The sequence below is a fragment of the Pristiophorus japonicus genome, chromosome 9 (assembly GCF_044704955.1).
Source record: "Pristiophorus japonicus isolate sPriJap1 chromosome 9, sPriJap1.hap1, whole genome shotgun sequence".
Classification (NCBI taxonomy): Eukaryota; Metazoa; Chordata; class Chondrichthyes; family Pristiophoridae; genus Pristiophorus; species Pristiophorus japonicus.
The window spans coordinates 161871505-161885806 of NC_091985.1; the positions used below are offsets into that span (position 1 = coordinate 161871505).

The following is a 14302-nucleotide window of genomic DNA, read 5'->3' on the forward strand; positions in this document are numbered from 1 at the left end:
TCATCTCTTCCACCGTGCCTTTGGTCACCTCCTAACTCCTGCTTGGTACCATATACCCCCCGCCCCTGTGAAACACCTTGGATTTTACATTAAACTGAGGACTTCTTACTGAAAACAAGATTTGTATCACAACAGACATAAAGCATTCCAAATTTAAAAGAAAATAGTGACCTTATGTTTCCCATCCCTATCCTTCTTACCCTTTCCTCATTAGTCTTCCCTCTCTATCCACACACCCCATCTCTTCACTATCCTCCCCATTTTCTCCTCCCACACTTCCCCATCGCTCTCCCACTCCTGCCCCCTTTCTCTCCCCACATAGCCTCTTCTCTGTCCCTCACCTCATGGCCCTTTCCCTGCTCTGCATTCTGCCTCATCTCCCCTCAAACTCTCCGCTCTCCCTTCCTCTCCACCTCCCGCTTCTCTATACTCGTCTCCTCTTCCCCCCCCCCCCCCACCCCCCTCCCCAGTCTTAGTCCAGTTCCCTCCCTGCCCATTAACCAGGCTTGACCTGAAATGTGCCCTTAGTCTTGACTCTTAGTGTGCAATGTGACAGAAGATCAACTAGGGGGAGTGGGACTAGCTGAAGTGCTCTTGCAGAGAGCCAGCACGGACCTGACAGGCTGAATGGCCTCCTTCTGTGCTGTAACCATTCTATGATTCTATGGAGTAGTTTGTGCACTGGTGCAACTTGCACACACCACTGGGGAGCAGAGTGAGTAAAAGAAAGCCTTGCATTTTTATACCTCCTTTCACAACCTCATTATATCCCAAGACACGTTACAGCCAATGAAGTACTTTTAAAGTGTAGTCACTGTTGTAATGCAGGAAACTTGGCAGCCAATTTGCACACGGCAAGTTCCCACAAACATTAATGTGATAATGACCAGATCAACTGTTTTAGTGATATTGGTTGAGGATAAATATTGGGCAGGACACCGGGGATAACTCCCTTTGCTCTTCTTCAAATAGTCCCATGGGATCTTTTACATCCACCTGAGAGAGCAGACAGGGCCTCGGTTTAACGTTTCATCTGAAAGACGGCACCTCTGACAGTGTAGCACTCCCTCAGCACTGCACTGGAGTGTCAGTCTAGAATGAAACTCAAACCCACAACCTTCTGACTCAGTGCTACCCACTGAGCCACGACTGACACCTGTGTTACAGTAATGGCCAAGAACGGGGAAACAGTCATCAAGGACACTGAGGCAGTCATGGCCCACTGGAAGGAGCACTTCGAAGATCTCCTCAATCTAGACTCTGCCTTTGACTTGAGTGTTCTCGACTCCATCCCGCAGCATGCTACCCGCACCCACCTCAGTAAGACCTCAACACTGCACGAAGTAGAAAAAGCCATAAGACAGCTTAAAAACAAGGCTACGGGTGATGGACTCCCTGCTGAGACACTGAAGTATGGCGGAGAAGCACTGTTGGCGTGAATACATGACCTCATCTCTCTCATCTGGAGGGAGGAAATCATGCTGGGAGATCTCAGAGATGCAGTGATCGTGACCATCTTTAAAAAAGTGGACAAATCTGACTGCGGCAACTACAGAGGAATCTCCCTGCTATCAGCCACTGGGAAAGTTATCGCTAGAATCTTCCTCAGCCGTCTTCTCCCTGTGGCTGAGGAGCTCCTCCCAGAGTCGCAGTGCGGATTTTGTCCCCCACGGGGCACAACGGACATGATTTTTGCAGCACGACAGCTGCAGGAAAAATGCAGGGAGCAGCACCAGCCCTTATACATGGCATTCTTCGATCTTACAAAGGCCTTTGACACTGTCAACTGCGAGGGTCTATGGAGCATCCTCCTCCATTTCGGATGCCCCCAAATGTTTGTCAACATACTTCGCTTGCTCCATGATGACATGCAGGCTGTGATCCTTACCAATGGATCCATTATAGACCCAATCCACGTCAAGCAGGGCTGCGTCATCGCCCCAACCCTCTTCTCAATCTTCCTCGCTGCCATGCTCCATCTCAGTTGACAAGCTCCCCGCTGGAGTGGAACTAAACTACAGAACCAGTGGGAACCTGTTCAACCTTCACCATCTCCAGACCACCCCAACCTCTATCGTCAAGCTACTGTATGTGGACGACACCTGCATCTGCACACATACAGAGGCTGAACTCCAGGACATAGTCGACGTATTTACTGAGGCGTACAAAAGCATGGGCCTTATGCTAAACAAAGGTCTTCCACCAGACTGTCCTCGCCGTACAGCACTGCCCCCCAGTCATCAAGATCCACGGCGAACCCTGAAAAACGTGGACCACTTCTCCTATATCGGGAGCCTCCTATCAACAAGAGCAGGCATCGACGACAAGATCCAACACCGCCTCCAGTGCACCAGCGCAACCTTCAGCTGCCTGAGGAAAAGAGTGTTTGAAGACTAGGCCCTTAAAACAGCCATTAAGCTCATGGTCTACAGGGCTATAATAATACCCGCCCTCCTGTATGGCTCAGAAACATCGACCATGTAAAGTAGATACCTCAAGTCACTGGAGAAATACCACCAATGATGTCTCTGCAAGATCCTACAAATCCCCTGGGAGGACAGGCAGACCAACATTAGCATTCTAGTCCAGGCCAACATCCCCAGCATTGAAGCACTGACCACACTTGATCAGCTCCGTTGGGCAGGCCACATAGTTTGCATGCCAGACACAAGACTCCCAAAGCAAGTGCTCTACTCTGAACTCCTTCACGGCAAACGAGCCAAAGTTGGGCAGTGGAAACTTTACTAGGACACCCTCAAAGCCTCCCTGATAAAGTGCAACATCCCCACTGACACCTGGGAGTCCCTGGCCAAAGACCGCCCTAAGTGGAGGAAGTGCATCTGGGAGGGCGCTGAGCACTTCGAGTCTCGTCGTTGAGAGCATGCAGAAATCAGGCAGCGGAAAGAGCATGCGGCAAACCAGTCCCACCCACCCCTTCCCTCAACGACTATCTATCCCACCTGTGACAGAGACAGTGGTTCTCGTATTGAACTGTACAGCCACCAAAGAACTCATGTTAAGAGTGGAAACAAGTCTTCCTTGATTCTGAGGGACTACCTATGATGATGATGATGATGGAGTAATGTAACACAGATCTCTCTGACTATTCTGGGAATGGGTTTGGTTATGCTTGGCAGTGGTTGCAAAGTAACCAAGTTTGGGAACTAAACATTCCAGGATACTTAACTTTTAGAAGAGATAGGCAAATTGGAAAAGAAGGAGTAACCGAGGTAATAAAGGATGGGATAAAGACAATAGAGAGAAAGGAGCTTAGCTCCGAAAATCAAGAAGTAGAATCAGTTTGGGTGGAGCTAAGAAACAGCAAGGGGCAGAAAACATTGGTGGGAGTTGTTTATAGAATCCCAAAACAGTAGTTGTAATATAGGGCACAGTATAAACCAGGAAATTAGAGGTGCGTGTAGCAAGGGTAATATGGTAATCATGGGGGCATTTAATCTACATATGGACTGGGCAAACCAATTTGCAGTAGTAATGTGGAAGATGAATTCATGGAATGTATACAAGATAGTTTTCTAGATCAGTATGTGGAGGAGCCAAGGGGAGCAGGCTATTTTAGATCTAGGGGGCGAAATTGCCCCACAGCCTGTTTGGAGGCAGTAACCTTCTGGTGCTAGGACATTTATCATCCAGCCCGGAATTCGGCCCCTCCGTCCCTCAATGGAGACGAAGCGCTACCGGAGGTACTCCGCATCAGTGTAGGGGCAGTACCGTGGCGCTGGGCCCAGCACCCTGCTCCCGAGCCCAGCGTCCCACCAGCAACGTCAGCGCTATGCGGATGCTCTGAAAATTTGAGGGTTTTCATCGCTGTTGAGTCCTGGCTGGACTTGAAATCTCCACAGCCTTAGCCTGCTGACTCTCTCCCCCACCTGTGAAGACATGTTAGAGCAAAGAACTTTCAAAATCCTCGGAGCCATCTCCTGCCTTCCCACTAGGCGTGGGATCAAGATGCTGGCTGCCACTGATCTGTAGTAAAACAGACATTATGAAACTACTAATATCTCTCAATCCCAAATATTCTTTAAACTCTCCAAAAATGGTGGCCTGGAGATCTCGGAATCCAGTAGATATCGTTCTCTCTATTTCTTTATTTGTTTATGGGATGTGGGCATCACTGGCAAGGCCAGCATTTATTGCCCATCCCTAACTGCCCTCGAGAAGGTGGTGGTGAGCCACCTTCTTGAACTGCTGCAGTCCTTGTGGTGAAGCTACTCTCACTGTGCGGCTAAGCAGGGAGTTCCAGGATTTGGACCCAGTGACGATGAAGGAACGACGATATATTTCCAAGTCAGGATGGTGTGTAACTTGAAGGGGAACTTGCAGATAAAGGTGTTCCCATGCGCCTGCTGCCCTTGTCCTTCTAGGTGGTAGAGGTCACGGGTTTGGGAGATCTCTCTATTCTGTCACTCAAGGCTACCTGATTGCTACCAGTTGAAGCCTGCATGTTGGAGGTGATGAGCTGCCTCTAGGCCTCTGTTTTCTGTAGCATGTAAACAGAGGTTTGTGTAGTTGCCACTCACAAAGATTTTAACAGTTGAATAAATAAAATATTAATTAATAGTAACCTACTTTTATCTTTCTCTGGTGGTTAAAAATAATTCAATTTATTTTAAAAACCGTCTGAAACTTTCAGAACAATTCAATACAATACTGGTACTGATGTGGATGGTTTGTCATGAATAAAACCAATGCTGCATTGGGATGCAGGATTTGTCTACGTCTGTTTATTTCAAGTGACATTGAGCTAGAGCTCCTTGGAGTACTTTGTATATCTATAAGCAAAGTCTATAAACACAATTAAAGCAACTTCAGGACTTTCAAAATAACAAGAGCGGACTGCCACATTTTTTTTGAAATCCAAGCGTGTCCAGAATTCAGACCTCCATAGACTGCAGCCAAACTGTTTCTGAGCCAGCCAACAGTGCAAGATCAACAAAATCTTTCACTGTGTAGACAAAGTGAACTTTCCAGGGCGATAAAACACACCCAAAAATGCCCAGATTACCAGCAGCCTGAAATGAGAAACCAGCAACTAACCTGTAAGTACAGCATGCACCTTTAAATAGCATTGGTGAGGGATCCTTTATGCAGGTTAACACCAGGCTCTGACACCCAGCTCTGTCTCACCACCGCCTCTCTCGACTGTCTCTGATTTGTCACGCTGCTTGTCCGACATCCAGTCCTGGATGAGCAGAAATTTCCTCCAACTAAATATTGGGACGATCAAAGCTGGCTGGTCGCAGAACTAGGAGATTTATGCCCGGTCGCTAAAGCCGGTTTTGCTGAAAGGCGGGCCACGTCACTTCCGGCGTGGAACGCCACAGCTGCCATTTTGGGCAGGTCAGCAGCGCTGCCGTTGCCTCCGCTCGCTGCCTACATTTAAATGATGCGGATCGTGAGCTCAATCGGCAGGCAATGCCTGAATTAGTGCACGATCTGTGATTTTCAACATCGCCGCTCTCCAGAACATGCACGGAAGATCGTGTGCGCAATACTACAGCGATGCTACCAGTGCTTCATAAAGGGACGCACACATCTTCCAAGTAAGTTTCGATTCCAACTTGAGTGTTTTTTTTTTACATTTTATTGGAGTAGTGGGTTGCTGCAATGCATTAAAAAAGTTATTAAAGTGTGCAAGGAGTGCTGCTGAACACTTGCAAGGCTTTCGATGTTAAAGGAAGGCCTCTGAGACCACCACTTGCTCCCAGTCCTGGGGGTTCGAGTTGCAGTCCCCCTTGGGCTGCAACATCACATGGAGATGGAGCAGAGGCAGCAAAGGGGGCAAGCTGTACGCAGAGGCAACCCAGGCAGCCCCTTTCTGCCTGGGATATCCGGGATAGAATCAGCCACCTGCGGTACCAGTAACCACAACCCCAATTCTCCTTTCAACATTCGTCCCACGCCTTATCTTCCCTCTGTTACTGACCATCACAGCATCCTCTTGGCCACAATGCTGAAATAAAAACCACCGCAAAGCAAACTTTCCAATCCAATTTTATCCATATATGCATCTAATATGACATCAAGAAACCAACTCATCACCCCTGTGCATTCCCTTAGCCACTGTCTTGCGTGTGCCTTTGTCTATCCTCATGCTCCTATGCAGTGTTACCCAGTGGTGGAACTTAAGAAATAGGAGCAGGAGTAGGCCATTTGGCCCCTCGAGCCTGCTTCACCATTTAATAAGATCATGGCTGATGGAAGGCTGCTGACTCTCAGTGGGGGACACTGCAGATGGACTTGCAGGATGACCTCGAGGAGCTGGTGGCTGGGAATGTGAAATTGAGTGGCAGTTTTTCCTCTTCCTCACTTTCTTCTCCCTCTTCTTGTTGACCCACTGGATGGGTAGGCTGGGCTTCTTGGGTGTCTGAAATGAGGAAGGCAATGCGTTAGTCGCTAGGCTGGTGCTCCTACCATGTTAATTAGCAGACAGCACCAAATTGAACAGGCACGGGCATATCTCCTGGAGTACTGTGCACAGTTTTGGTCTCCTTATCTAAGGAAGGATATACTTGCCTTGGAGGCGGTAGAACGGAGATTCACTAGATTGATTCCTGGAATGAGAGGGCTGTCTTATGGTGAGACGTTGTGTAGAATGGGCCTATACTCTCTGGAGTTTTGAAGAATGAGAGGTGATCTCATTGAAACATACAATCAAGGAATAGGGAGATTGGACGGGAAAGTGGAATTGAGGTCGATGATCAGCCATGACTTTATTGAATGGCGGAGCAGGCTCAAGGGGCCGTAGTGCCTACTCCTGGTCCTATTTCTTACGTTCTTAAGTAATACTTTGAAACTTGAAGATCCTCATGTAGCTAAAGTGAAAGAAAAGTATAAAAAGAGAGAGGTTAGATTAGATACATCAGAATTTGCCAGCCAATCCCCTCAAGCTCAAAACCTGTGGTCTGGTGAATTCTCTGGTATCTGTAACCCAAGTGTGACAGAGTTTACGTGTAATTATTATTAGTAAGCTAACATGGTATATGTGTAATTGTTGGTAATAATAGTTATCGTAGTATGATTAATTCCTATGAAAGCCAATAAATGCATCTGAATCCCATCAGCTATGGCACAGTGGGCAGTACTCTTGCCTCGGACTCAGAAGGACTGGAACACATAAAACCCAGGCTGACACTCCAGTGCAATGCTGAAGGAGTGCTACACTGTCGGAGGTGCCGTCTTTCGGATGAGACATTAAACCAAGTTAAACCGATGCAGGTCTGCTCTCCCAAATGAATGTAAAAGATCCCGTGGCACTATTTTGAAGAGCAGGGGAGTTATCCCAGGCGTCCTGACCAATATTTATCCCTCAATCAACATTACTAAAACAGATTATCTGGTCATTACCACGTTGCTGTTTGTGGGAGTTGCTGTGTGCAAATTGCCTACCACATTTCCCACATTACAACAGTGACAACAATCCAAAAGTATTTCATTGGTTGTAATGCACTTTGAGACGTCCAGTGGTCATGAAAGGCGCTATAGAAATGTATGTCTTTCTTTTCTATTATTTTGTAGAATAACAAATTTAAGTACAGGTTGGACCTCTGTGGTTCAGCACCCTCGGGACCTGACCGGTGCCGAACCAGAGAATTCTTTGAACCACGGAAGGTCAGTATATGACTGTATCACTACACAAGCATACGCCTAGCCCAGGCTTACCGGTACCTGTAGAGTGCTGCTCACCACTCTTCTGGGCTTTCTTCTTGAACCAATCTTGCAGCTTGGCTTGACTCATTATTTTGTTTTTTCATCAATAAGTTGCTTTTGTATCATATAGACAGACATGATCTCGGGCTCTGAAATGAAAGTTCTTTGCTCCAGTCCTGCTATCAAATCTGTGACCAACTGAATGCATTTATCGACAGAAATATTTTCTTCAACTTCACCAACTGTGCAAATTCATCGATGTATTTGTCGGCTACTTCGGTATGTGCACTTCTTTTTTCAACGCACACACAATGTAGACTAATACCATGCCTGGTTTGAAATTTCTGCAGCCATCCTTGAGAATATTTACACTCATACTGCAGGTTAAGTTCTTGGTGGAATATTTTCGCTTGTGCCATCATCATCTCGCCAGAAATGCTAACACCATCATTCCGACAAAGCCTAAACCACTGTATGAGTGCACTATCTAAATCACTACTTTTTCCTTCTTTCAATGTCTTATGAAAGGTCATACTTTGCTTACTTTCACTGTCAGCAAAAAACTTTAAGATCTTATCCTTTTGCTTCTATTGACAAACCAACATTGTAAAACTCACACAAGGCCTGTATCGATGTGCCTTTGTCCAATTTCTTCAACAATTTCACCTTTTGCTGTATTAATAACGACACATGTTTACACTTAGCAGCAACACCAACACTTCCACTGCTTTCTAATCTCTTTGAAGCCATATTTAGGGATAAATTAGAGCTAAATAATAGCACAGAGAGCCCGGACTGCCAGCCGGATGCAAAAAAAAATTGCGGAAGCCGCAGGAAACCGGGGCACCACCCACGCAAAGCGGCAGTTCCGCAAACTAAAGTCGAATCAAGGATGTTTCCGGACTAGAGAGGTTCAACCTGTAAAAGCATCCATTCCCTCACATGCTTACTCACCCTTGAATGAATAGCCTGCTGAGACTTAATGCCCTAGGGAAAAAATAACAGCACACTAAAATGATTGGAGTCTGTGAATGATTTTCTCTTGGTGACTGAAACCTCGTCTACTACATAGACACCAAAGCCCATTGCGTCCCTGTCCCAAAATGGCGGAGCGCATGCGCCTTGCTGTGCATTGAAGACAGCGTACCTTCCCGTGCCAAGATGGCGGAATGCAGCGTCCAGCACCACGCCCCTCGTCCTCGGAATCAAATCACCTGCATCTGCTGATTCTCCCGTGGTCTTTGCTTCACCTTTCTGTCTGTCCGTCTCTTTGCCGTCCCACCTGTAACGCCGGCAACCACAGCCCCAGCACGAATATAACGCTACGGTCCACTCGATCAAGCCTGCTCTGCGCTCACTAATTACAATAGGGGGCTTTCTGGCGCCCAGTGAATGCCGGGTAGTGCATCTGCCATTTTCAACTCCCCACCCATTGGAAAGTTCAACCAAAACATTTCTGTCAATATGAGCAGATAATCAATCAGTGTCGGTACTTTTGTGAGTGAGCTGGTATAACATTTTATAATAGGAGTGTCTTAAACCAACAACGACTTGCATTTATATAGTGCCTTTAACGTAGTGCAACGTCCCAAGGCAATTAACATGATTTTTTTAAAAATTCATTCGAGGATGTGGACCAGCATTTATTGCCCATTCCTAATTGCCCTCGAAGAGGTGGTGGTGAGATGCCATGCTTGGACTGCTGCAGTCCGTGTGGTGAAGGTACTCCCACAGTGCTGTTAGGGAGAGAGTTCCAGGATCTTGACCCAGCAACGATGAAAAAAACGGCGATATATTTCCAAGTCAGGATGATGTGTAACTTGGAGAGGAACCTGCAGGTGATGGTGCTCCCATGCACCTGCTGCCTGTGCTGATTATATTGTGATAAGAAACGTTACATTAAGTAGTGTGCCACTTATAGGATGTGCACGCTACATGTAAGTAGAAATGGTGCAGTTACTATTATGTCAATCCTATTTAGATGTATAGGCCATTTTAAATGTTTAAATGTTCATCAGATACAAGAAGTTGCACATCATCAAGGTTAATCTTTTTCTGTTTAAGCAGTGACCTGTTAAATCCCAATATGAGAATCCACATTATATAATAGCTTCCATTATAAGAAAACATGGCCCTTGTCAATAAATATCAACGGTAGTGACCTGTTGCATGCATTTTTGTATAAGAAATGTGAAAATTGATGTTTAATTTAAATTCAGTTTTTGTTTGTGTGGTCTTGCTGTGCATACAATATCATCTAACACACCCACTTTAAAGTAATTCATTGTATGTGAAGCGCTTCGGGACATAATAGGGCATTATATCAATGCAATCCTTTTTAGTTTTATAATTTATTAGTTATAAACTATTCAGAGCATAATATTATCCTAGCTAAAAAAAAAAATCAAAAAACATTATATCAGTTGCTACAGGCATTGTTCAAAGTAGAGCAAGTATAGACATTTCATCAAAACTTCCAACAGTAGACATCGTCTGTTCTGAAGATAGGTTAACAACAAATCTTTTCGCTTAATGGACGTTGACAGATCTGCAATGTATTTCTGGCCTTCTCTGTTTTATATGCATAGGCTGGTCATTCGTAATAAACAACCATAGACCCAGCATTTCCTCAGCTCACATTAAGCCACAACGTTGCTACTTCCAATTGCTGGATAATAAGAAATCAAACCCATGTCGACTCAGGCTTCATGAGCCACTCAATTTCCTCTGCAGTTCTCACTTCAATCAACGAGACTATATATTTTAACAAATCTCCACAACAACAACTTGTATTTATACCAGATTTGAGGGATTCAAACATGGAATTGCGGGAAAGACGGAAACGGACTTGGGAGGCTACAACACATTCAAGGACGTTAGAGAGGAAAAGGAGGTTGGAGATGGGGTGGTAGTTTTCAAGGACGGAGGGGTCGAGTGTTGTTTTTTGAGGAGAGGACCGATAACAGTAGATTTGAGGGAGAGGGGGACAGTACCCAAGGTGAGAACCATTAACAATATCAGCAAACATGGGAGCCAGAAAAGGAAGTTGGGAACTCAAGGGAGCCGGAAGTGAGTCTCACGGACTTGATGAGCTAGGAAAGGTCATGAGGGGAGATTGGAGAGAAACTGGAGAAAGATGTGAGGTCAGGTCTAGGGCAGGGGACATCCTTAGAGGAAATTTGGCCCAGTGGGCTGGGGAAGGAAGGGAAAAGGCAGAGGCGGCCTAATGGATGGTCTCAATCTTAGAGACAAAGAAGTCCATGAGTGCCTCACACTTATTGTCGGAGGTGAGGGTGGAGACTGGGGAGAGGGGTTTAAAAAGACGGTTAGCAGTGGAGAATAGCCGCCGGGGTTTATCTTTACATTCCAGAATGATTCTGGCTGTGAATGGCTCAACCAGTTGTCTGCCATATCAAGTCTGTGTCCCTTGGATTTAAGGAAACAAAGATCAGGGCTGTACCAGGGGGAATGGGCAGGATGAGTCAGAGTAATTGTTTTAACAGGGTCTAGGGGCATCAAAGGTGGTGGTGAAGTTGTGACTGAACAGATTGGTAACTGCAGAAATGTCATGGTGAATGAGGAGGGGGGGGTGGCAAAGGCTGGACAGTTGGGAGTTCATAAGTACAGTTGCAAGAAAGTCAGGAGAGAGGTTTTTCCAGGGGCAGATGCAGCATGAGGTAGGGTTGGGTGGGGGAAGGGGGATGTGTGGGTGGAGAGCGATATGAGGAAGTGGTCAGAGATGGCCTTATCTGCAATTTACACGATGGGAGCAGCAAGGCCACGAGAGATGGCAAGGTCGAGGGGCTGGCCGTGAGTATGGCTTGGGGAGTTTACATGGAGGGAGAAATTGTGGGAGAATAGGAGGCTAGAGAACTCAGAGGAGAGAGAGCATGGTATAATGTGTGAAACATCCAGTGGCAAGTCAGATGATATGCTGGTTAAAAAAGACAGAACCGTCATACCATATAAAATTCAATGTATTATTCTGCTGCTATAGTCAGGGGCAGACTGGCTCCACAAAAAGGCCGTGGCATTCTCACAGAAAAAGGGGGCACTTATAATAGTGCTAAGGAACTATTTACGAAAGCAGTCAGCAAATCTCCCAATTTCCCATATGTCCAGTCCGCCAATAGCTAAAGTGCAGTTGTGTGTCCTTTTAAGGCTACGAGATGTGACTGCTCTGAATTGTTGAAGTACATGCTCTGCTTAGTTGCAGATCAGTTTGCCCAACAGAACAGTGGCTTTGTGTGTGGGAAGGCACATTATGTAACTGCAAGAATTGTGGTACCTTCTGTTCTTGAAAGTTTTTCTGTAGATTCCAGTTGAATTTTTTTTTAAAAACATGACACAAATTTGCATTAGGGAGTGTGTGACATCTGAAGTGTGGCTGAAACTTGAAGTGTTAAGGACAGTAATCGGGCATTAGGCAAATGTGCCCTGCAATTCCTGGGAATACCTTGGGAGGGGGGCAGATCTCGTGTGGAGTGGAACTTTTTAATCACCCATTGACTACATCGCTATCCCTGTCCAAAATCTTGGAGTGAGGCCAACTTAAATATTTTGGATGGGTGCCATGCCCTTCGGGGGGCACCTGTCCCGATGGGGTGGGGAGTGGTGGCACAATTTTGTTACTGTACCTCACTGTTGTCATAGTGGGCCAACAGTCCCAGTCTGCAAGTTTATTAATGTTTTCTTGTATTTTGTTGCAGTCTTCTTTAGTATTGACTATACCTTTGAATTCGGTGTCATTTGCAAATTTTGAAATTGTACTTCCAATTCCCGAGTCCAAATTGTTTATGCAAATGGTGAACAGTTGTTCCAGCACCAATCCTTGTGAAACATCGCTCACCACCTTTTGCCAGTCTGAATAACTGCCCTTAATCCCTAAACAGATGGACAATAAGGGTAAAGAGTTTAATTGTCGGCCCGACATGGCAGTCAGCCGACAAAATAAAACATGGCGGCAGTGGCGGTGCGTGTTCCCCTTTAATGGGAGCCGCACTGCCATTTCAGAAGGCCACAGCCTCAGTACACCATTGGGAAAAAGCAGGTTTTGGCACCGCCCGGCGGGAAGATGATTTTCACGGCGGAATTTCACCATCGGGGAGGGGGGAAACATCGGCGGTGCGCACTGTGATGACATACTTAGCATGGATCTGCAGCAGTGGAGCGGTGGGGGGGGGGGGGGGAGCAGCTCACCACCGGGATACCGCAGGAGCGAAATTTTGATAATGGCGGCCATTCCACGAAAAGTCGGGGGCCATTGCACTTTAAGAGGCCTTAAAGGAAAGGGGCAATTTCGGCCCCACGAAGATATCAATAAACTTGCAGAATGGGCGTTTAATTGGCAAATTAATTTCAGTATAGTTATTTTGGGAGGAAGAATGTCTAAAAAGTCTAAATGGGGTAGAGGAGCAAAGGGATCTCTGGATATCATAGAATTTTACAGCACAGAAGGAGGCCATTCGGCCCGTTGTGCCTGTGCTGGTTCTGTGAAAGAGCTGTCCAATGTAGTCCCACACCCCAGCTTTTCCCCATAACCCTACAGATTAGTCCTCTTCAAGCACGTGTCCAACTGCCTTTTGAAAGCTCCTGTGGAATCTCCTTTCAGGTAGTGCATTCCAGGTCATAACAACCCTTTGTGTGAAGAAATTCTCCTCATTTCCCCTGTAGTTGTTTTGCCAATTATTTTAAATCTGTGACCTCTGTTACTGACCACTTGCCAGAGGAAACAGTTTCTCCCTATTTGCTCTATCAAAACCCCGCATAGTTTTGAATATCTCAATTAGGTGGTGTCCCCTTAACCTGGTCTGCTCCGAGGAGAACAATCCCAGCTTCTCCAGTCTCACCACCTAACTGAACCTCGTCCCTGGTATCATCCTGGTAAACCTCCTCTGTACCCTTTTCAGGGACTTGACATCCTTCCTAAAGTGTGGTGCCCAGAATTTTACACAATACTCCAGCTGAGATTGAAGCAGAGATATATAAAGGTTTAGCCTGATTTTCTTGTTTTTGTATTCAGTGCCTCTATTTACAAAGCCAAGTATGACATACATTTTCTTAATCGTCTTATCAACTTTCCTTACCTTCAAAGATTAGTGAATATGCTCATGCATTCCCGTCAAATTAGTACAATTTAGCTTATTATTGTCTCTCCATGTTGTTCCTCCCAAAGTACATTACTTCACACTTTGCTGCTTTAAATTGCATCTTTCACGTCCTCCTGAAGTCTACTACTATCCTGCTACTATTTACTATGCTGCCAAGTTTTGTATTATCTGCAAACTTCAAAATTGTACTCCATTTACCCAGGTCCAAGTCATTTATATATAATAAGAAAAGCAATGGTCCTCATACTGACCCTGCATCTGTGTGAGCTGTCCCTTATTTACCCATGCTTTTCCAAGAGAGAATTAATTTGGTCCTTGACAATGGTCTCTAATGGCAGCTCAGTGGGTAGCACACTCGTCTCGGCATCAGAAAGTTGTGGGTTCAAGTCCCACTCCAGGAACTTGAGTACATATATCTTGGCTGGCACTCCAGTGCAGTGCTGAGGGAGTGCTGCACTGTCAGAGGTGCCGTCTTTCCCCTTCTGTCCTTTCACGTAAAGGATCCCATAGTACTAATTTGAAGA

At 45.9% G+C, this 14302-nt stretch overlaps 1 protein-coding gene across 1 annotated transcript in view; it reads right to left on the reverse strand.

The window, feature by feature from the left end:
- Positions 1-8455, reverse strand: part of LOC139273294 (zinc finger protein ZFP2-like) — a 63530-nt gene extending 55075 nt beyond the window's left edge. Inside the window, exon 1 of the mRNA XM_070890022.1 lies at positions 7681-8455. The gene's annotated coding sequence lies outside the window, so the exon portion shown is untranslated. The remainder of the gene's footprint in view (positions 1-7680) is intronic.
- Between the last annotated feature and the right edge of the window lie 5847 nt (positions 8456-14302).